The 24250-nt window shown below is 38.8% G+C and overlaps 1 non-coding gene across 1 annotated transcript; it reads left to right on the forward strand.

Annotated features, from left to right (window-relative positions):
• Nucleotides 1-8793: 8793 nt before the first annotated feature.
• Nucleotides 8794-8866, forward strand: TRNAR-UCU (transfer RNA arginine (anticodon UCU)). Its single transcript has one exon. It is a non-coding gene; the product is annotated as a tRNA-Arg (tRNA).
• Nucleotides 8867-24250: the final 15384 nt, after the last annotated feature.

Consider the following 24250-nt stretch of genomic DNA (forward strand, 5'->3'; position numbering starts at 1 on the left):
TAGCTGTACCTAAAACAAGGCCTCTGCTTAGAAAGAAGTGTCTGATGGAAGAGATAGATAAATAACCTGGCCATTACAACAGTGTGGAAGTGCCATAATGGGGAAACACTAGGCACTGTGCAGAACAGAGGAGGGGCCCCCTATTCCAAAGGGCAGGGACGGGGGAGGTTGCCTAGATGGAGGAGAGCTTGGCGCTCCCCAAGAACTGAAAATAGTTCAGTCTAATTGCAAGGGGGGAGGGGCAGTTGTTGGAGGTGAGGGAGGAGAGCTAGGTAGAAGCATTAAAGCCGCCTTAAGGGGCTTTTTATCAAAAGATTGCATTACATTTTTTGGAAAAGACAAAACTATAGCTGTAGAGAATAGATCAGTGGTCGTCAGGGGTTAGGGATGGGGAAGGGCTTGACTATAAAGGGATAACATGAGGGGTTTGGAGGGAGGGTGATGGATTGTTGTGGTGACCTCAGAATCTGTACATGTGTTAAAAGTCACAGAACTGTAGAATCAATTTTACTGTATGGTAGTTTTTTTAATTTACAGATACCCATATCTCTGCCTCAGGAAGCAAGGGGCTTGGATCTTATTCTGAGGCAGTGGGGAGAGACTGCAAGGTTATGAGCTGGGAAAGGTGTAATTCGATTTGCACTTCAGAAAGCTTACTATCCTTGCGCGGTCAGGAGTGGGTTGGAGGGGGAATTCCCTGGTGGTCCCATAGTTAGGACTCAGGGCTTTCACTGCTGTTGCCTGGGTTGGATCCCTGGTCAGGGAACTAAGATCCTGCAAGCCATGAAGCATGGCAAAAAACAGAAACAAAAAGAAAGTGGGTTGGAGGGAAGCAAAACTAGAGGCAGATAACCAAGTTAGGGGCCTGATCCAGTAATCCAGGCACCATTCACTGATACAGACCTGAACTCATAGTGACAGAGGACATGGGACATGTGGACTGATTTGAGAGATGTTTAGAGCTAGAATCAACAAGACTGGGAAATTAATTGAAAGTGAGGAATGAGAGACATGAATGCTCATGTCTCTAGCTTGGTCACCTCACATGTGGTGTGAAATGGGGGATACAGGGGTGGCAGGAGTGGACGAAGAAGGTAAGTTTAGTTTCAACATTGTTCTATTGAGATGGGCTTGGGACTTCCTGCTGGAGTGGCCTGTCCAGTGTGCAGATGGACATAGGGCTCTGGAGGTAGCTGAGAATGGAGCTGGAGGTTTAGGAGGCATCAACATTTAGAAGTAGGCATGTATGAGATTGCCTGAGGAGATGTAAGCAGGTAGGTTAGGGGGTCCCAGGAGGAGAACCAGGAATGGCTTCAACATATGAGAAGCCATATTGGCCTAAGCCACTTTGTGATCTAAGCCTGGCCACAATGCTTACCCTTAAACAGGTCTCAGTAATAATGATCTTAAGAAAAGTAAGGGAATGCAGGAACAAAGCAAAAGCAGTCAAGAAATAAATAAATTTTATTCAAGAATAAAACAGAGTCCTAGTTCCTCCTCAAGGGATGTACATGACAATGTGATATATAGTCTTGGAGTTCTGCAGGAACTAAGGCCCCTATCCAGGTGGAGGACAGAATGATGATGTTGACCCTCCTAATTTCACTCAACTAAAGCTTGGACTCTGTTGACCTTTGCCCCAGTTCCATACTGAATTTTCCTCTGTCCAAGCCCCTTCATGAATATGCATATACCCTTAGCTTAAAACTTCCCCGGTTTTGGTGTTTGGGGGAGACACTTCTTACTGGGGAGAGATCTCCGGTGTTCTCCTTACTTGCTGCAAGTAATAATAAATCCATCCTTCTCCTGATCTTTGGCTTGGTTGTGTCTTTTGGCTCAACACCCACCAAGAGGTGAACCCAGTTTTCAGGTATCAGAGAGTTTTTCAAGTGAGAAGGTGATTCGGCCTAAGCCAGATCCCTGGGAAATATGGCCAGGCTAGAAAGAGGAGGACAGACCTGCAAAGGAGACTGAATATGGGGAGAAGAAACCTGGGAGAACGTAGAAGCTTCTCAAATGCTTTTGGGAAGTCAAACAAGAGAAGGACTTAGATTTAGCAACAAGATCTTTGGCAGAAGCAGTTTCAGTGGAGTGGTTTGGGCAGAAGCCAGACCACAGTGAGTTGAGGGAGGAGTAAGAGGTGAGGATGCAGTGACAGCTAATACAGACAGCTTTTTCAAGATTGGGACAGGAGTCTTTACACGCTCTACCAGTGCTCAATGCAAGTATGACAGCCTTCTAGACTCAAACAGTTACAACTATTTGGAAAGCAATTTGGGATATGCAACAAAAGCCTTAACATAATATAAATACTATTATGTAAATTATATAATACAAATTTGGGGTGGGGTGGGGGAGTATGTCCTAAGATAACCATAATGGATCATTTTTAATATAATTTTTAAAAATAAGAGAATGGTAAATTATATTTTTTGGTTAGAATACTGGGCAACCATTAAAATGATGCTTATAAAGTATACCTCATTTGGGAAAATGTTCAAGTTTTAATAGATCATATTTGAGGTATTAACTCAGGTCTCACCCTCCTTGGGCTTCCTTGTCCTGTTACCTTTCATTCCACCATTGAGATATTAGTGTACTTGCCTCAGGGAAGACCAGCTAGAATCTCAGAGACTTAAAAGAGGGGCTGATTTTCTTTTCAATTCACGGTGGGGTTGAAAGTCAAAGCACTTCTGTAGGAGCTGCTGCTTGGGTTAAAAGTTTTGTTAATTTGTTTTGTTGGTGTTTTAGTGGACATGCTTGGCTTTGGATATCAAAGGTCAAGGAAACTGGAAAGGGGGAGAGCAAAAACCATACATTGGATGTGGATTCAGGAGATGGAAGGTCTGTTTCCATGCAGGGTAAAATTTCTGGGAGCAGAGAAGGGAGTTTGTAGTTTTCAGACAGAAGCCTGGACAGGTTTGGGGGTTGCAAAGATTGTTTGTGTCTCCCTTTCCAGGGTAGAGTTCAAGGGAATTGGGTGAGGAGCTTTAAGTGAGAGTTTCAAATAAGATCTCTGTTTGAGATAAATGGATAAAAAAGATGTGGTATATTATATATAAATACAATGGAATACTACTCAGCCATAAAAAAACAATGAAATAATGCCATTTGCAGCAACATGGATGGGCCTAGAGATTATCATACTAAGTGAAGTAAACCAGGCAGAGAAAGACAAATATCATATGATATCACTTGTATGTGGAATCTAAAATATGATCCAAATGAACTTATTTACAAAACAGAAATGGACACACAGACACAGAAAACAAACTTATGGTTACCAAAGGGGAAAGTTTGTGGGGAGGGATAAATTAGGAGTTTGGGATTAGCAGATACAAACTATTATATATAAAGTAGATAAATGACAAGGTCCTACTGTATAGCACAGGGAACTATGTTCAATATCTTATAATAAACTATAATGAAAAAAGAATATGAAAAAATGTATATATATATATATATATATAACTGAATCACTGTGCTGTACACCAGAAACTAAGACAACACTGTAAATCAACTATACTTCAATAATAAATAAGAAAAAAAAAGATGTCTGTTTGTTAGGTGCAGAGTTGGGATTGTTCTTGCTGCTTGTTTATATAAATCAGATAAGACCTTAGTGGTTCTCACCTTATGGACCATCAAAATGGACATGGTGGGCTTCCCTGGTGGCGCAGTGGTTGAGATTCCGCCTGCCGATGCGAGGTACACGGGTTCGTGCCCCAGTCCGGTAGGATCCCACATGCCACGGAGCAGCTAGTCCTGTGAGCCATGGCCGCTGAGCCTGCGCGTCCGGAGCCTGTGCCCTGCAACGGGAGAGGCCACAACAGTGAGAGGCCCGCGTAACGCAAAAAAAAAAAAAAAAAAAAATGGACATGGTGAAATAGCTGAGGTATAGCCTTACTGTGGAATTCTAGTTAAGAAGAATGAGCTTTAACTCTATGTACTAACATAGAAAAATCTCCAAAATATGGTATTGAGTTTTAAAGAAAGAATGCAGAAAAACACATATATCCATTATGTGAAATCACGGCAGAGTTATATATTTACATACATACACTAGAAATCATTCTGGAAGAAAACACACCAAGCTGAGAGCATTGCTTGCTTTTAGGAAAAGAAATGAGATTGGGCAGAGAACAGGAGATTTTAAAGGAAGAATTTTACTCTAAATATTTTTCTTATCCCTTGCATTTTTCCAAACATGCATTGCTCATGTAATAGAAAATAAAAACAATAAATTTTTACAAAATGTGGAAGCTTGGAGAAGGGGGCAGTGGTATAAATATGTATCTTATGCTTCATGCTTTCTCCTGCTGACTTCACTGAAATATTTTTCAAGTGCCTAATTCACTACCCAAAACAAATTTTTTGGGGCTTCACTTGTGGCGCAGTGGTTGAGAGTCCACCTGCCGATGCAGGGAACACGGGTTCGTGCCCCGGTCCGGGAAGATCCCACATGCCGCGGAGCGGCTGGGCCCGTGAGCCGTGGCCACTGAGCCTGTGCGTCCGGAGCCTGAGCCCCGTAATGGGAGAGGCCACAACAGTGAGAGGCCCACATACCGCAAAAAAAAAGAAAAGAAAAGTATTTTGCCTGCATTTCTGCTTCACCTCCGGATCATTTAGTATTACATGACTTTTTTTACAGGGATGTATTTTTATCTCCCCTTTATAGTGGTTCTCATGCTCCTCTATTTCACATAGCACCTTTGGTGCTCAGTGAAGACTGACTAAACAAATAACAGCTCATGCTCTTCCAACCTAAAGATACGGTGTCCTTTCCCCCATGCCCAATCTCCCAGACATATCAAAATCCTGTTGTGTTCCAAGGCACAAATATCACATTTGCTAGGAATCCACCCCTCCCTTATCCCTCTAAATAGAATGTACTGTATCTTCCCTATACCATATTTCCATAATGCTATGTTATAGGCATTATTTTATTGAATTACCGTATTTCATGTTTTTACAAGTCAATCTTCTCTAGACCAAGGTCCTTGAGCGCAGGAAACCAAATCTAAGTCATTCCTTTATTGTACTCTTCCCACTGAGCCAAAGTCTTGCATTCACCAGGTGCTCAATAAATGAATGTTTGAGTTCAATTGAAATTAAAAGTTTGGGAATTTTATTAAGGCTTTTACAGAATCTTAAAAGGAGGTAAGAATAGTAACCAGCCACAGAGGCAACTGCCAGTACAATTTTCAATCTCAAGAAGGAACCCCTCAGCTCTAAGCATCTGTGATGCCATCACTTAAGCCCAGGTGAAACTAATGGCACTTTTCTCTACATACCTCTGCAAGTAGTTCTGGGCAATGAATTCCTAATGGTGGAATTGCTATGTCAAATGGAATGCACCAGTTTCCATACCCATCAATACTATAGTGACTTACTAATACTGGGTGTCATAATCTTTGAGGCTAATGCATGTTAAAAATGGTATCCTGTTGTTTTAATCTGTTTCACTTATTTTTTTCAGTGAAGCAAAGGGTTTTGCCTACTCTCTCTTCCTGTCCCCACCTCAAACTTTCCCTGTATACTTTCTAGTGTATATCCAAAGCTCACATTTACCTACTCTCTATTCTTTCTCTTTTTAACCCAGTGGATTTCAACTAATAGGCTATGAGATATGTCTGTGTCCCTGGGGGAAGAAGCATATTTGGGAAATCCTGCCTCCATTTTCATAGGTCACTTCTCCAGTGCTTGCCACTGCTCCTACTATTCTCCTGGGACCAACGCACAGGACAGCTCTGACCATGGCCCTTGCCTTCTTTTTTTTTTTTTTTTTTTGTAGTACGCGGGCCTCTCATTGCTGTGGCCTCTCCCATTGTGGAGCGCAGGTTCCGGACACACAGGCTCAGCGGCCATGGCTCACGGGCCCAGCCGCTCCGCGGCATGTGGGATCCTCCCAGACAGAGGCACGAACCCGTGTGCCCTGCATGGGCAGGCGGACTCCCAACCACTGTGCCACCAAGGAGGCCCGGCCCCTTGCCTTCTTAATGCCGAGGCGGTTTTCAGATCTCAGATCTCAAATGCCACTTCCTAACAGCACTTGGCCCAGTGCCTGGCAAAATAGTTGAAATTCTATATTTATTAAATGAATGAGTAAACGAATGAATCCACCCATCTCCCTCCCTATCCATTCATCCACTCTGCCCTTCTGAAAATCACCCTAACATCAGCACTAGAGCACCAGCGTTGTCAGAGAAGGGCTTCAGCCACCTGGGGGCAGCAGAGCCCCACCAATGGCTGGGATGGTACTTGGAATTACTTCCAAATATTCCTCCAGCTGTGAGCCTAGGAACAAGATTCTGATTTTGTTGCGCTGGAGCATGTTTTGCTACTGTGTGTTTTGGTTTACTCTAATGCTTTGCTTTGTAAATGTACCAGATAGCATGTAAAAATACTTTAAATGATTAAATAATAATAGCCTTTATTTTCCAAGTGAGATTTTCTTCATTGCAGGCTCTCAAGAGGAATGATGAATATCCAGTCTTTCTCTGACTGTTAAAACTACTTCATTTTACAAATTGATTTCAGTCCAGACAAACCTGGACTGAAATCAGTTTGTAAAATGAGACCTGGGAAAATACAGATGAGACAGGCTGACTCTTTCAACAGGTTCTGCCCTATTTGAAGTAGGCAAAGTGTGTTTTTTATTCACAGTTACAGGACTCTGAATTGGCTCCATGGGATGTCTTTGTTTTGTTTTAATAAATACATGGCAAAGAAATCCTGGACTGGAGATGGGGCTAGCTGGGAAGGGTTGACAAGAATGTGAGCCTCAGAGTGTTTTTACTTTTGTCCAGGAAACCCTCCCCCTTTCCTTTTGGCTCTGCTGAAGTCAGTGTGCAGCCCCGTGAAAGTCTGAGGATATAGCTGGTGTCTTACAGAGAAGTCAGAACAATGATTTATTGCTCCATGGATCCATACATCTAGAAGGGTCCTGGAATTCTAAAGGAGTGCTCAGGGAATTCCCTGGCAGTCCAGTGGTTAGGACTCTGTGCTTCCACTGCAGGGGCACCGGTTTGATACCTGGTCAGGGAACTAAGATCCCATATGCCACATGGTGTAGCCAAAAAAATAAAATAATAAAATAAAGTGTTTCAATAAAAGGGAGTAGTTAAGATAACTATACAATTTTTTTAAAAAGGAGTACTCGATATACATTTAATTTGAATTCACTTAACTTTTGAAAAATGGAATACATTCCCACAAAAAAGGAAGATTCATAAGGACAGGACCATGTCTTTTTGTATCTATGTCCCAGGGACTTTTCACAGTACCTGGAAGAATGTGTAAGTATTTGTTGAATAACATGTGAAACTTTCTGGCAGATAATACCAAATCAAGTAGAAGGTGACCTTTGGTAAGAAGGACCTTGATCTCTATGGATCTCATTTTCCTTATCTCTCAGATAATAACCTTTCATTTTAATACTGGCTTTAGTCTAAACCTTATAGACTCTATATTTCCTTTTATACCCACAAGCCTACTGGGAGGGTGAGCTACATAGGTATTAGCATCCCAGTTCTGTGGATGAGAAAAATGAGGCTCAGGCTAAAAGATCTGACCAGGTCACCCAGTCATATCCTGATGCAATAAGACTACAAAACCCAGGTCTTTTGACTCTAAGTACAGAAAACTTTTCACTGACTACTAGACCTCTTGGAAGCTTTTTATCTAGCTCCAGCAGTGGGTCTCAGTCCTTACTGTACCTTATAATTAGTGCAGAGCTTTAAAAAAATATTAACCAGTAATCAAGACTTATGTGGTATTGGCAGAGGGATAGACACATAGATCATTGGAGCAGAACAGAAAATCCAGAAATAGACCCAGACATATCTGCCCAACTGATTTTTTCCAAAGTATGAAAAGAAAACAATGGAGAAAGGATAACTTTTTCGAGCAATGGTGCTGGAGCAATTGGACATTCACAGTATTAAAAATGAAACTCGACCCAAACATCACACCTTATATAAAAATTAACTTCAAATGAATCACAGATGTAAGTATAAAACTTTAAGAAAAAAAAAAACAGGAGAAAATCTTCAGGATCTAGGACTAAGTGAAAAATTCTTAGACTTGACACTAAAAACGTGATCTCTATAAGAAAAAAGTTTGTTAGACCTCATCAAAATTAATAACATTTGCTCCAAGAAACGATGAAAAGACAAGCTACCAACTTAGAGAAAATATCTTTAAGCCACAAATCTGACAAAGAACTAGTATCTAGAATATATAGTTCTCAAAACTCAAGAGTGAAAGAAAAAAATTCAATTAGAAAGTGAGCAAAAGACACAAACAGACACGTCACTGAAGAGGATATAGAAATGGCAAATAATACACATGAAAAGATGTTCACCATTATTGGTCATTAGAGAACTGCAAATTAAAATCACTACAAGAGGGCTTCCCTGGTGGCGCAGTGGTTGAGAGTCCGCCTGCTGACGCAGGGGATGCGGGTTCGTGCCCCAGTCCAGGAGGATCCCACATGCCGCAGAGTGGCTGGGCCCGTGAGCCATGGCCGCTGAGCCTGTGTGTCTGGAGGCTGTGCTCTGCAAAGGGAGAGGCCACAACAGTGAGAGGCCCGCGTACCGAAAAAAAAAAAAAAATTCACTACAAGATACACACATATCAGAATAGCTAAAATAAAATAAAATGACAACATCAAATGTTGCTGAGGAGTCAGAGAAACAGGATCACTCATAAATTGCTTGTGGGATGTAAAATGATTTAGCCATTCTAGAAGACAGTTTCTCATTTTCTCATAAAACTAAACATGAAGGGACTTCCCTGGTGGTCCAGTAGTTAAGACTCTGCACTTCTAATGCAGGGGGTGCAGGTTCAATCCCTGGTCAGGGAAATAAGATCTCACATGCTGTGTGGTGCAGACAAAAATAATAATAATAATAATAAACATGAAACAACTATATATGACTCAGGAATTGCAATCCTGGGCACTTATCCAAGAGACTTGAAAACGTACAAAAACTGAACATGAATATTCATAACAACTTTGTTCATAATAACTAAAAAAATTAGAAACAATTGTCATTCAATGGATAAATGGTTAAACAAACTGTGATTGATGCCACAGAATACTACTCAGCAATAAAAAGGAAAGAGTTATCGATTTGACAACTGAGATGAATCTCCAAGGACTTATGCTGAGTGAGGAAAGCCAATACCCACTTGGTCATGGTGTATAGTCCTTATTAAATATGCTGTTGAATTCAGTTTGCTACTATTTTGTTGAGTTTTTATATCTATATTTATATACTGGTCTGTAGTTTTCTTTCCTGTGATGTCTTTGTCTGGATTTGGCATAAAGGTAATACTGGCTCTGTAGAATGAGTGAGGAAGTGTTCCCTCCTCTTTTATTTCTTGGAAGAGTTTGAGAATTGGTATTAATTCTTCTTTAGAGTTTCATAGAATACACAATTGAAACCATCTTGTTTGGGACTTTTCTTTATTGGGAATTTTTAAAAATTACTCATGCAATCCTTTTACTTGTTGATGATCTGCTGAGATTTTCTATTTCCTCTTAAGCCAGTTTTGGTCTTTTGTATGTTTCTAGGAGTCTTCCATTTCATCTAGGTTATCCCATTTGTTGGCAGGCAGTTGTTCACAGTATTCTCTTACAATCTTTTTTATTCACGTAAGGTCAGTCTCTATGTCCCCACTTCCATTTCTGATTTTAGTTGTTTAAGTCTTCTCTCTTTTTTTTCTTAGTAATTCTAGCAAAAAGTTTGTAAATTTTGTTCTTTTCTAAGAAGCAACTTTTGATTTCATTGATAATCTCTGAAAAGAATAGATAATTCTATTTTCTATTTTGCTTGTCTCCTTTCTAATCTTTATTACGTACTTTATTCTGCTTGCTGTAGGTTTAACTTTCTATATTTTTTTCTAGTTCCTTAGTTGTAAATTTAGGTTGTTTATTTGAGATCTTTATTCTTTTTAATGTAGGCATTTACATCGATAGATTTTTCCTCCTAGCACTGCTTTTATTGAATTCCGTAAGTTTTGGTATGTTGTGTTTTCATTTTCATTCATCTCTAAATGTTTTGCAATTTCACTTGTGATTTCTTCTTTGACCCATTGATTGCTTAAGAGTATGTTGTTTAATTTACACATATTTTAAAACTTTCCAGCTTTCCTTATGTTATTCAAATTCCATTATAGTTGGAGAAGATGCTTTGTAGGATTTCTATCTTTTTAAATGTATTGAGGTTTTTCTGTGGCCTAATATATGGCCTAACCTGAAGACTGTTCCATGTGCACTTGAGTGGGATGTGTATCTGCTGCTATTGGGTAGAATGTCCAATATATGTCTGTTAAATCTAGTTGGTGTATTGTGTTGTCCTATTATTATATTATCAGTCTATTTTCCTATGATCTTTTTAGATATTCTATTCATTACTGAATGTGGGATATTGAAGTCTCCAACTATTATTGTAGAACTGTCTACTTCTCTATTCTGTCGCTGTTCATATATTTTGGGGCTCTGTCATATGTTTATAACTGTTATAATTTCTTTTATGAATCAACCCTTTTACTAATATATTCTGTTCTTCTTTGTCTCCTATAATAGTGTTTGACTTAAAGTCTATTTTCTCTGATTTCAGTATGGTCACTCCAGTTCTCTTGGTTAGTATTTGCCTGGAATATATTTTTCCATCTTTCCACTTTCAACCCATGCATGTCCTCAGATCTAAAGTGCCTCTGTTGTAGACAATATATAGCTGGATCATTCTTTTTAAAAAATCTGCTCTGCCAATCTCTGCTTTTTGTTAGAGTCGTTTCATCCATTTATATTTAAGGTAACTACTGATAAGGAAGGACTTATTTCTGCCCTTTGCTACTTATTTTCTGTGTGTCTTATACCTTTTTGTTCCTCATTTTCTCCATTACTGCCTTCTTTTGTGCTTATTTAACTTTTTGTAGTGTGCCATTTTGATTGCCTTCTCATTTCCTTTTGTGTATAATTTTTAGATATTTTTCTTAGTAGTTACCATGGGGATTACAATTAACATTCTAAATTTATAACAATCTAGTTTGAATTTATTCCAACTTAATTTCAATAGCATACAAAACTCTGCTCCTAGACAGTTCCATTTCCCCCTTTAGGTTGTTCTTTTCACAAAATATATCTTTATATGTTTGCACCCACTGAGACAAATTTACAATTGTTTTATGCATTTGTCCTTTAATCATGTAGGATGTATCAATAAAAAGTGGAGTTAGAAACCAAAATAAAATAGTACCAGCTTTTATATTTACCTATGTAGTCACTTTTACAGGAGATCTATATTTTTTTCATATAGCTTTGGGATACTGTTAGTGCCCTTTTATTTCAACCTAAAGAACATCTTTAGTGTTTCTTGTATGGCATTTCTATTATCAATAAATTCTCTTAGTTTGTATCATGTAGGGATGTCCTAATTTTTTCTTCACTCCTACACAATTCTCAGCTGCTAGGTTTCTTCTTTCAGAACATTCAAAAATGTCATCCCACTCCCTTCTGGCCTCCATGTGTCTGGTGAGAAATCTGCTGTTGATCTTATCAAGGATACTTTTACATACAGACTCACTTAACTCTTGCTGCTTTCATTTTGTCCTTGGCTATTGGCCTTTTACTTATGTATCTCAGTGTGGATTTCTTTGTGTTTATCCTTCTTGGAATTTGTTGAGTTTCTTGAATGTATAGATTCATGTGTTATATCAAATTTGGGGAGTTTTGGATCATTATTTCTTCAGATATTCTCTGTGTACCTTTCTCTCTCTTCTCTCCTTCTGGGATCCTCATTATACATATGTTGGTATGACAGATGGTGTCCTACAGGTCTTTTAGGCTCTGTTAAATTTTATTCATTCTTTTTTCTTTCTGTCCCTAAAACTGGGTATTTTCAAGGTCACCAATTTTTTTCTTCTTCTTGCTCAAATCTGCTCTTGAAAGCTTCTAGTGAGTTTTCATTTCAATTATGGTAATTTTCAGCTCCAGAACTTCTTTTTGGCTCTTTTTTATCATTTATATTTCTGTGTTACTATTTCATAATTTTTCATATTGTTCTCCAGATCTCCTTTAACTATTTGTTCATGGGTTCCTTTAGCTCATTGAGAATATTAAAGACAATTGATTTAAAGTCTTTTTCTTTTTCTCTTTTTAAAAAATTTTATTAGAATATAGTTGCTTTGCAATGTTGTGTTAGTTTCTACTGTACAGCAAAGTGAATCAGCTATATGTATACATATATCCCCTCTTTTTTGGATTTCCTTCCCATTTAGGTCACCTCATAGCACTGAGTAGAGTTCCTTGTGCTATACAGTAGGTTCTCATTAGTTATCTATTTTATACATAGTATCAGTAGTGTATATATGTCAATCCCAATCTCCCAATTCATCCCACATCCTCTTTCCCCCTTGGTATCCATACGTTTGTTCTCTATGTTTGTGTCTTTATTTCTTCTTTGTAAGTAAGGTTGTCTATACCAATTTTTTCAGATTGCACATATATGCGTTAATATACGATATTTGCTTTTCTCTTTCTGACTTACTTAACTCTGTATGATAGTCTCTAGGTACGTTCACATCTCTACAAATGACCCAATTTCATTCCTTTTATGGCTGAGTAATATTCCATTGTATATATGTACCACATCTTCTTTATCCATTCCTCTGTTGATGGACATTTAGGTTGTTTCCATGTCCTGGCTATTGTAAATAGTGCTGCAATGGACATGGGGCTGCGTGTGTCTTTTTGAATTATGGTTTTCCCTAGGTATATGCCCAATAGTTGGATTGCTGGGTCACATGGTAGTTCTATTTTTAGCTTTTTAAGGACCCTACACACTGTTCTCCATAGTGGCTGTATCAATTTACATTCCCACCAACAGTGCAAGAGGGTTCCCTTTTCTCCACACCCTCTCCAGCATTTATTGTTTGTAGATTTTCTGATGATGCCCATTCTAACCAGTGTGAGGTGATATCTCATTGTAGTTTTGATTTGCATTTCTCTAATGATTAATGATGTTGAGCATCTTTTTATGTGTTTGTTGGCCATCTGTATGTCTTCTTTGGAGAAATGTCTATTTACATCTTCCACCCATTTCTTGATTGGGTTGTTTGTTTTTTTGATATTGAGCTGTATGAGCTGCTTGTATATTTTGGAGATTAATCCTTTCTCAGTTCCTTCATTTGCAAATATTTTCTCCCATTCTGCAGGTTGTCTTTTTGTCTTGTTTATGGTTTTCTTTGCTGTGCAAAAGCTTTTAAGTTTCATTAGGTCCCATTTGTTTATTTTTGTTTTTATTTCCATTACTCTAGGAGGTGGGTCAAAAAAGATCTTGCTGTGATTTATGTCAGAGTGTTCTGCCTATGTTTTCCTCTAAGAGTTTTATACTGTCTGGCCTTACATTTAGATCTTTAATCCATTTTGAGTTTATTTTTGTGTATAGTGTTATGGAGTGTTCTAATTTCATTCTTTTACATGGAGCTGTCCAGTTTTCCCAGCACCACTTTTTGAAGAGGCTGCCTTTGCTGCATTGTATATTCTGGCCTCCTTTGTCATAGATTAGGTGACCATAGGTGCGTGAGTTTATCTCTGGGCTTTCTATCCTGTTCCATTGATCTATATTTCTGTTTTTGTGCCAATGTCGTACTGTCTTGATTACTGTAGCTTTGTAGTATAGTCTGAAGTCAGGGAGCTGGATTCCTCCAGCTCCGTTTTTTGTTTTTGTTTTTTCTCAAGATTGCTTTTGTTATTTGAGGTCTTTTGTGTCTCCATACAAATTTTAAGATTTTTTTTTCTAGTTCTGTAAAAAATGCAATTGGTAATTTGATAGGGATTGTGTTGAATCTGTAGATTACTTTGGTTAGTATAGTCATTTTCACAATATTGATTCTTCCAATCCAAGAACATGGTATACCTCTCCATCTGTTTGTGTTGTCTTTGATTTTTCATCAGTATCTTACAGTTTTCTGCATACAGGTCTTTTGCCTACTTAGATAAGTTTATTCCTAAGTATTTTATTCTTTTTGTTGCAGTGGTGCATGGGAGTGTTTCCATAATTTCTCTTTTATTGTTAGTGTATAGGAATGCAAGAGATTTCTGTGTATTAATTTTGTGTCCAGCAAATTTACCAAATTCATTGATTAGCTGTAGTAGTTTTCTGGTGGCATCTTTAGGATTTTCTATGTATAGTATCATGTCATCTGCAGATGACATGTATTCCTTTTATATCTTTTTCTTCTCTGATTGCCATGGCTAGGACTTCCAAAACTATGTTGAATAATAGTGATGAGAGTGGACATCCTTGTCTTGTTCCTGATTTTAGAGGAAATGCTTTCAGTTTTTCACCATTGAGAATAATGTTTGATGTAGGTTTGTCATATATGGCCTTTATTATGTTGAGGTAGATTCCTTCTATGCCCACTTTCTGGAGAGTTTTTATCATAAATGGGTGTTGAATTTTGTCAAAAGCTTTTTCTGCATCTATTGAGATAATCATATGGTTTTTATTCTTCAATTTGTTAATGTGGTGTATCACATTGATTGATATGTGTATATTGAAGAATCTTTGCATCCCTGGGATAAATCCCAGTTGATCATGGTGTATGGGAATCTCTGCATTTCCTGGACTTGACTGACTATTTCCTTTCCCATGTTAGGGAAGTTTTTGACTATAATCTCTTCAAATATTTTCTCCGACCTTTCTCTTTCTCTTCTTCTGGGACCCCTGTAATTCAAATGTTGGTGCATTTAATGTTGTCCCAGATGTCTCTGAGGCTGTCCTCAATTCTTTTCATTCTTTTTTCTTTATTCTGCTCCACAGCAGTTATTTCCATCATTCTATCTTCCAGCTCACTTATCTATTCTTCTGTCTCAGTGATTCTGCTACTGATTCCTTCTAGTGTATTTTTAATTTTAGTTATTGTGTTGTTCATCACTGTTTGTTCTTTAGTTCTTCTAGGTCCTTGTTAAATGTTTCTTGTATTTTCTTTATTCTATTTCTGAGATTTTGGATCATCTTTACTATCATTACTCTGAATTCTTTTTCAGGTCAATTGCCTATTTCCTCTTCATTTATTTGGTCTTGTGGGTTTTTACCTTGCTCCTTCATCTGCAACATATTTCTCTGTCTTCTCATTTGTCTAACTCTCTGTATTTGAGGTCTTTCTGCAGGCTGCAGGGTCATAGTTCCTCTTGCTTCTGATGTCTGCCCCCAGTAGGTGAGGATGGTGTAGTGGCTTATATCGGCTTCCTGGTGAGAGAGACTGGCGCCTGCATTCTGGTGGGTAGAGCTGGATTTTTCCTTCTGATGGTAGAGGCACTTCAGGTGGTGTGTTTTGGAGTGTCTGTGGTCTTAGTGTGAATTTAGGCAGGCTGTCTGCTGATAGGTGGGTTTGTGTTCCTGTCTTGCTTGTTGTTTGACATGGGGCATACAGCATTGGAACCTGCAGGCAGTTGGGTGGAGCCAGGTCTTGGGGTTGAGATGGAGAGCTACAGAAGAGCTCTTGCCAATTAATATTCCCTGGGGCTGGGAATTCTCTGGCGTTCCAGCATCCTGGACTCAGCACTCCCACCCCAGAGGCTCAGGCCTGACACCCAGCCTGGGAAACAAGACCCTACAAGCCAAGGGGGGAAAAAAAGAAATGAAAAAAGAAAAAAGAAGGGTGGGAAGAAAACAAATGAAAACAAACAGACAAACAAAACCCAAGAAAAATAGCAAAGACAAAAACAAACAAACAGCAAAAGCAACAATTAAAAACAAACAAACAAACAAAACCCCAGACTAATGGTAAAAGTAAAACCAAACAACAACAAAAAACCCAAAAAAACCAAAGAAAGACACACACCTACAAAATAAGAAACAAAAACAAAAACAGAAAACAAGAGAACAACCAGACAAACAAAAGAATCCCAAAATGAAATCAATTAAAAACAAAACTAACAAGAACAAAAAATAAAAAACAAAACAAAAGCAGAAGGCAAACTGAAGGAAAAAGCAAAGAAAACAAAACAAACACAAAATGTTTTAAAAGAAGATTTTTAAAAGATAAGAAGGAATAGAATAAAGGGAAAAAAGATAAAAACAAAATAGAATGAAGAAAAAAAAACAAGGAAAAAACACAGAAAAACAAAAAGTAATGTAGAAATAGAAATACGTTAAAAATTTAAAAATATGTAAAAAATGTTAACTAAAAAAAATTTAAAATATAATAAAAAACAACAGAACAAAACAAAACATTAAAAAATAGTAATAATTATATTTTCCCGGGGTCTCAGCTGTCAGTGTCCTTGCCTCCACTGTGAGTTACAACCAACCTCTGCCTCCCCAGGAGGCCCTCCACAACTTCTAGGTAGGTCTCTGGCCCCTCTGTGGGCACTGTGAGTGCAGCTCAGACTTTGACTTGGCCCAGCTCCCACGTGTTCTAGTCCCCAAAGTCCACAGCTGTTAGAGCTAAGCCAGTTTCAGTTGTGGGAACGCTCATTGTCCATTCAGATATTCCATAGATACAGGGTTTACCAAGCCAGTCACGGGGATTTAATCTGCAGTTTGTGCAGCTGCATGGAAAGATTTTTGTTCCTCTTCCTTAGCCGTCCCGCCCCTGGGGCTCAGCTGTGGTTTTAGCCCCACGTCTGTGTGTGGGCCACTCACAGGAGTCTGGTACCGAGGCTGCCCTGGAGCACTCGGGTCTGCCCCAGTGAGGACAAGGCATGGAGGTAGCATGAATGCCTGGGTCATGGGGGCTCTGGTGGCAAAAGGTGCATGGGAAAGCTGGTGGCCATGGGTGCGAGAGATCCGGCCCTAGTGGGAGCCTTTCCTAGTGCCTGCTGGCCAGTGTGGAAAGGTCAGCCCTGGTGGGGGCTTTTCCTAGTGCCTGGTGGGGCAGGGGGCCAGCGCATGGGGAAAGAGAGGCTGCAATGGTGGCTCCACCCCCTGTGCATCACTCATCAGTGGCTCCTTGCTTCTATGGCAGTCTGGGTTTCCTCCACAAGCATTCCCGGTTGTGGATTTCCTCCCTCCCATCCCCTCATGCTGTCTCCTTGAAGCCAACAGCACTCCTCCTCCCAGGTTTGCTCTGCAGTCCCAATGTTCCAGCTTTCAGCCCCCGTGTGCATTAGTGGACACATGTTCCAGTCTGGGGCATGCAGGGCACAGACTGTCTGTGTAGGTCTCACTCTGTCCCGTCTGCCACAGACTGGCCATTTCTCCCTCCTCCGACAGCCTCAGATGCTCCCCTTCTGTCCCAACTGATTTCCCTGTTGGTGAGGGGGCTCCCCCAGATGTAGGAACCTCTCCTCTGTTTTAGCTCCTCCCCAGGGGCACAGATCCCATCCTGCTTCCTCTTCTCTTCTTTTTCCCTTCTTTCTTTCATCCTACCTGGTTATGGCAGGATCTTTCTTGTCCTTTCCAGTGCCCACGGTCTTCTGTTAGTGTTCAGCTGGTGTTCTGTGAGAGTTGTTCCATCTGCAGATGTATTCTTGATGCATTTGTGGAGAGAGATGAAGTCCACATTCTCTTACTCCTCTGCCATCTTGATTTCTCTGTATATATGTCATTTAAACATTTTTCTTCTCTTGTTAGTTTGCTTTTTCTCAGTTTCACTTCTGGGTTCCAGGCACTGAACCTTTTGGTTAGACCTGAGGGCAAATAGGGCTTCAGCTGTTGGGTTCTTCTTGAGCGAGGTGGTGGTGAGGCTGTGGGCAAGGTTGGGGGGTGGCACTAAAGTCTTTTTCCAGTAAGTTCAATAACTTCTTTAGGGACAGTTTCTGTTAATTTCTTCTGTGAACAGGCCAAACTTTCTTGTTGCTTTTCATGGTTCATAGTTTTATTTTGAAAACTGAGCATTTTGAATATTATAATGTAGCAGCTCTGGAGATCAGCTTGTTCCTTCCTTCAGTGTTTGTTTTTGTTGCTTGCTGTAAGCTTTGGCTGTTTGTTTGCTGAATTACTTTTCTAAATTATTTTTGTAAAGTCTGCAATCTTTGTTATATGTGGTCTCTAAAGTCTCTTTTCCTTTAGCTTATATTCAGCTAGCATTTTGACAGATTTCCTTGGATACCAGGAAGTGAATGTAGAGAGAGAGAGAGACAGACACAGAGGGAAAAACCTCTCCCAGCCCTTGCACAGTGGCTCAGTCTTATGGCACTACTTCAATGCTCCTTCAACATATTTCATCTCCTAATTGTCCTGGCTAGAACTTCCAGTATAATGTTGAATAGCAGTGATGAAAGAAGACATTCTTATCTTGTTTCTGATCTTAAGGAGAAAACTTTCAGTCTTTCACCATTGAATATGATGTTAGCTATGGGATTTTCATAAATGCCCTTTTTGGGGTTTTTCTCTTGTTTTGTTTTTGTTTTCTTGTTAAGCCCATACAAAACCACTGGTCTGGTTACCAAAAAAAATTACTGAATGTTGAAAGTGGAAAAGACCTCAAAGTTTAAATCTCCCATTGTACAGATAGATAAGCTGAGGCCCAGAGAAGACAAATGTCTTATCCAAGGTTACTAGGGTTGTTAAATGCAAAGCTTGGACCAATAATAATAAAAACTATGCCTCATTACCTGCCTACTGAATGTCAGTTACCATGCCAAATAACACTATCCCATTTATTCTTATTATTAATCCTATGATGTAGGTACCACTATTTGTATCTTATAAGTGAAGATGCTGGAGCTTAGAGAGTTTAAGAAACTTGTGAAACTTTCAAAGGCTTATAAAAGTTTGTCAAAGGAATAAGCCAGCTTGAAGGGGTTCTACTGGCCAAATGTATAACAATGTAAACATTAAAAAATACTTAATGTAACTGTTTGAAATATTTAGAATTCATAATGATATCATATTAAAAATCCATAATGATATTCAAATAAGAATAAAACAACAAACTCATTTGTTATCCGTGGTGGTGGCTAAACATTAACTTTCAAAATTGTTAATTACTTTCTTACTTTGAAAAGTTTTTTAAAGGAAAGTAATTAGGTATTTATTCTGCTTTTTCATTAGGAATTATTATCAGGATAATCAAATAAACCTTGCTGATGAGGGAGAGCCTTAGTTATAGAAGAATGCCAGATAATAAATGTAAAAGAAATAATAGAATTAGGAAATCAATTTACAACCCCTTAGTGAGAGAGTTGATTCAGGTAAGGATCAACAAAAGATGTTAAATGTATTTTATGAAAGATCGATGGGGAACCAGTGTTTTACATGTTTACAAAATTTCACTTCACAGATTACTTGCTAAGCACAAGCAGGAAAATGTAATTTTATAATCCTAGGATCAGGCTGTTATCATCTTCACCCAAGGATCAATCTTAGCATTGCAAATATTCAGAGAATTAGATTCATGTGCCTTCTAATATGATGAAATATGAAATATACATCACCACTTATAAAGTATTTTTTTGCCAAAAAATATTTAACTCCTAGGTGAAAGGAATTGGATGAGATGAAGAAACAACTCACACTGCTCTGAGGAAGCAAGCAGACAAATCCAGATGGTGGGGCTTCAACAACTGAATGGTAAGGTAGTCCAAGATGAAGAAACATACGACAAAACAACACATGAATAAAGCAGCTGTAAAGATATTTGGGGAACAGTTGGAAAATCTTGAATAACTTCTAGACATTCGATTATATAATGGAATTATCATTAATATTGTTAGAGATGATAATGTTATTCTAGTCATGTAGGAAAAGGTACTAATTTTTAGAGATTCTTTCTGATGTTTAGGGTGAAATATGATAACATCTGTATTTACTTTACAACACTTTAACAAGATCAGTGTGGCAAATATGGCAAATGTTAACAATTGTTAACTCTAGTTGATTTCTAGGAACTCTTCAATTTGTTCTTTCTTTATGTTAAAAATTTTATCACGGAAATTAGGGTGAAGCATTTCAAGTAAAAATGGATCCCTTTTGGAACCCTCCTATACTGTTGGTGGGAATGTTAAGTTGGTGCAGCCACTGTGGAAAACAGTATGAAGCTTCCTCAGAAAACTAAAAATAGAATTACCGTATGATTCAGCAATCCCACAATTGGATACATACCCAGACAAAACTGTAATTCAAAAAGATACATGCACCCCTATGTTTATAGCAGCACTATTCACAATAGTCAAAACATGGAAACAACCTAAATGTTCATCGACGGATGAATGGATAAAGATGTGGTACATATATACAATGGAATACTACTCAGCCATTAAAAAAGAACAAAATAATGCTATTTGCAGCAACATGGATGCAACTAGAAATTATCATACTAAGTAAAGTAAGTCAGAAAGAGAAAGACAAATACCATATGATATCACTTATATGTGGAATCTAAAATATGGCACAAATGAACCTATCTACAAAACAGAAAGAGACTCACAGACATAGAGAACAGACTTGTGTTTGCCAAGGGGGAGGGGGAGGGAGAGGGATTGCCTGGGAATTTGGGGTTGGAAGATTCAAACTATTACATTTAGAATGGATAAACAACAAGGTTCCACTGTACAGCACAGGGAACTATATCCAATCTCCTGGGATAAATCATAATGGAAAAGAACATAGAAAAAGAATGTATATATTCCAAGATATGGAAGCAACCTAAGTGCCCATCAACAGATAAATGGATAAAGAATATGTGGTGTGTATATATATATACATACATATATATATATATATATATATATATATATATGGAATGCAATACTACTCAGCCATTAAAAAAAATAAAATTTTGCCATTTGCAGCAACATGGATGGACTTGGAGGGCATTATGCTAAGTGAAATAAGTCAGACAGAGAAAGACAAATATTGTATGATATCACTTATATATGAAATCTAAAAAAAAATGCAACAAACTGGTGAATACAATGACAAAAAAAAGCAGACTGACAGATATAGAGAACAAGTGGTTCTATAGCGGTTCTACTAGTGGTTACCAGTAGGGAGAGAGAAGAAGGGAGGGGCAATATAGGAGTAGGGGATTAAGAGTTACAAGTTATTAGGTATAAAGTAGGCTACAAGGATATATTATACAACACAGGGAATATAGCCAATGTTTTATAAGAACTATAAATGGAGTATAACCTTTTAAAATTGTGCATTCTATGTTGTATACCTGTAACTTACATTGTACATCAAGTATACTTCAATAAAAAATAAGAATGTATCTCTGTTTGCCCTTAAGATACACAAGCATGAAGAATAAATTTAGGGGGCTTCCCTGGCGGCACAGTGGTTGAGAGTCCACCTGCCGATGCAGGGGACACGGGTTCATGCCCCGGTCTGGGAAGATCCCACATGCCACGGAGCGGCTAGGCCCGTGAGCCATGGCTGCTGAGCCTGCGCATCCGGAGCCTGTGCTCCGCAACGGGAGAGGCCACAACAGTGAGAGGCCCGCGTACCACAAAAAAAAAAAAAAAAAAAAAAAAAAAAAAAAAAAAAAAAAAAAGAATAAATTTAGGAAATTTCCAGGATAAGAGGTCAAAATCCACAAGGAATAACTAGTAGCACCGCTAGAAGTGACCAGAAGGGAAGGAGGCTGGACCAAGATCCCTGTGCTAAGATGGAAGGCCACCAAAGTGCTTTGCTCTGGGCCATCCTAAAAATTCTCAGCAGAGGAACTGGAGAAAAAGGTGGCATAAGATGATGGAGTACGTCCTACGGAGGGAGGAAGCCACTGAATACCTGCAGTGACTGGGAAGGTAAAATGGGGGTGATGGCTAGAAAACTGGAGGCTCCACCTGGCAAGTCTACCCACTCCATGAACCAAGGGGCATATCCACCTTCTTCCTGGAGGAAGTGGTGAAGCAGGACATCTCCCTGCAGGGACCCTCAGAAGCCCCAGAGAAACTGATGAACTTAGTCACTTTTTCCTGATTTTCCTGCATTTCCCAGGAAGGCTGTTGAATCATAAAGCTTCCCTTTGTAAGAGACAAACCATGTTGATAAACTGGAAAACTCAATATTGTGACAACGTTGATCCTTCCCAGGAGAGCCCAGAAAGAGGCCCACACATATACTGTCACCTGACATTAAGAACAATAAGTCACTCCTGGGGTATTGATAATGTACTATTTCTTAATCTGGATGCTACTTACATGGAAGTGTTGAGTCTATGAAAATTTAACAAGCTGTACATTTATTATATGTGTACTTTTGTGTTTGTAGACTATACTTCAGTTAAAAGGTTTTTTAATTCCTTTGTAAGAGTTCAGATGATGTTTTCCAAGATTAAACTGCTATTATTCAAAGCAATTGAATATCTTTTTAATACTCTCTGTTAGTTCTTTGGTTGCTTTCACAGGTACTAAGTTGATTGATAGGCATTATTCATGGGTGGAGACAGAAGTGCCATAGTGGTGAGTACTCTTGGTCTTTGGGTAGTTGTTCCTCAGTCTCTTAATAATTGTTGTATTACTTGTTGGATCCCACAAGTATGTCCTGACCCACTCCATTCCCTAGCCCACTTGGAAACTTCCAGAAATAACACTTCTTTTAGAGCCACTCACAAGACAGCTTCTGCTTCCCGTTTTAAAATATCTTAAAATTTACTTTAATTGAATGGTGTCTAGAGAGAGACAGATGTAGGCTTGGGAAGACCCAGGAAATGAGAAATAACTTAGGGAAGAGGAAAAAGCATCCTCCAACCTCCAGACTTAAAATAGAGCAATATAAAAAGGCACAAATATATAACTTTAATTCCTTAAATAAATATATTATCTCTATTTGATAAGTGACTTTAGTACATTACCCAGCTGAAATCTTTTGCCAAAAATACCATAGGATAGAGCAGCTCTCTCTTTTGATGGCAAGGCCTGATTTTACTTACAGTGTCAACTGTGTCTTTTTATATCCAATCACCACTTTTTTTTTTAAAACCCACATTTGTTTATTTATGACTGTGTTGGGTCTTTGTTTCTGTGCAAGGGCTTTCTCTAGTTGTGGCAAGCGGGGGCCACTCTTCATCGTGATGCATGGGCCTCTCACTATCACGGCCTCTCTTGCTGCGGAGTGCAGGCTCCAGACGCACAGGCTCAGTAGTTGTGGCTCACAGGCCTACTTGCTCCGCGGCATGTGGAATCTTCCAAGACCAGGGCTCAAACCCATGTCCCCTGAATTAGCAGGCAGATTCTCAACCACTGTGACACCAGGGAAGCCCCAATCACCACTGTCTTTTGTCTCGGATGTGGTCAGTGCAAGGGAAAAGTACAATGATTTTCGGTCAGGACCTAACTGACAACATGCTCCCTGGTTCTCAAAAGAAAGAAAAAAGAAATTTTGTCTTAAAACACAAAAAGTAAGGTAAGTACATCCTAAAAAATTCAAATGAAGCACCCCACTCCCACTCCCAAACATTAACCACTCTTAACAGTTTGCTGCAAATATAGTATTTCTTGAATTATTTAGGAGCGCACATTAAATGTGTATTCAGATTGTTTTCTTAAATTTATTTTACAAAATAAAATCATACTATGCATGCTGCCCTGCAACTTGCTATCTTCTCCCCAATATATCCCAGTCCTACTTCCAAGCCAAAGCACATAAACCTACCTCCTTCTTTCTGATGGCTGCATAGCATTCTTCAGTATGGATCTACAATAAAGTTTTTAACTCTACTATGAGACATACAGGTTGCCCATTTTTCACTATCACAAATATTATAAATATTCAGCAATAAGCTTTCCTTGTTCATATATTTTTGCAGATCTGTGCCAATATGTCAATGCACCAAATTCTTAGACATGGCCTTGGTCAATCAGAGGACACTGTATTTAAAATTTTTGTATATAAGGCCAAATGGCCTCCCAAAATATTTGTACCAATATACCTTCCAACAAACACAGATGTGAGTGTTCAAATCATACCCTTGTTCTGGGACCTTCCTATTTGGCTCTCCACTTTCATGAAGCTAATGCATGTTCAATCATTCATCAACGACAATTGCCTTTGTTTTGACTGACCTTGCAGCTTAAATCTTATGGGTGCTGCAAAAGACCAAGTTTTAAGTGTTCAGTTAATGAAGTTTCTGTAAGCTATTCTTCTTACATGTTGATGATTATCTTTCAGAACTAGATGCCTTTTATTTTATTGTTTTTAAAGTAAAAACAGGCAAAGACGTTCATCAAGCTTGCTCACAAATGACTTATTTCAACAATTGAGTCCTGCCATAAATCATCATTTATGGATTGCCCCAGATCATGCCTTTGGTTGGAGGGCAACATATTATGCATGAAAAACTCCAC

The sequence above is a fragment of the Kogia breviceps genome, chromosome 3 (assembly GCF_026419965.1).
Source record: "Kogia breviceps isolate mKogBre1 chromosome 3, mKogBre1 haplotype 1, whole genome shotgun sequence".
Classification (NCBI taxonomy): domain Eukaryota; kingdom Metazoa; phylum Chordata; class Mammalia; order Artiodactyla; family Physeteridae; genus Kogia; species Kogia breviceps.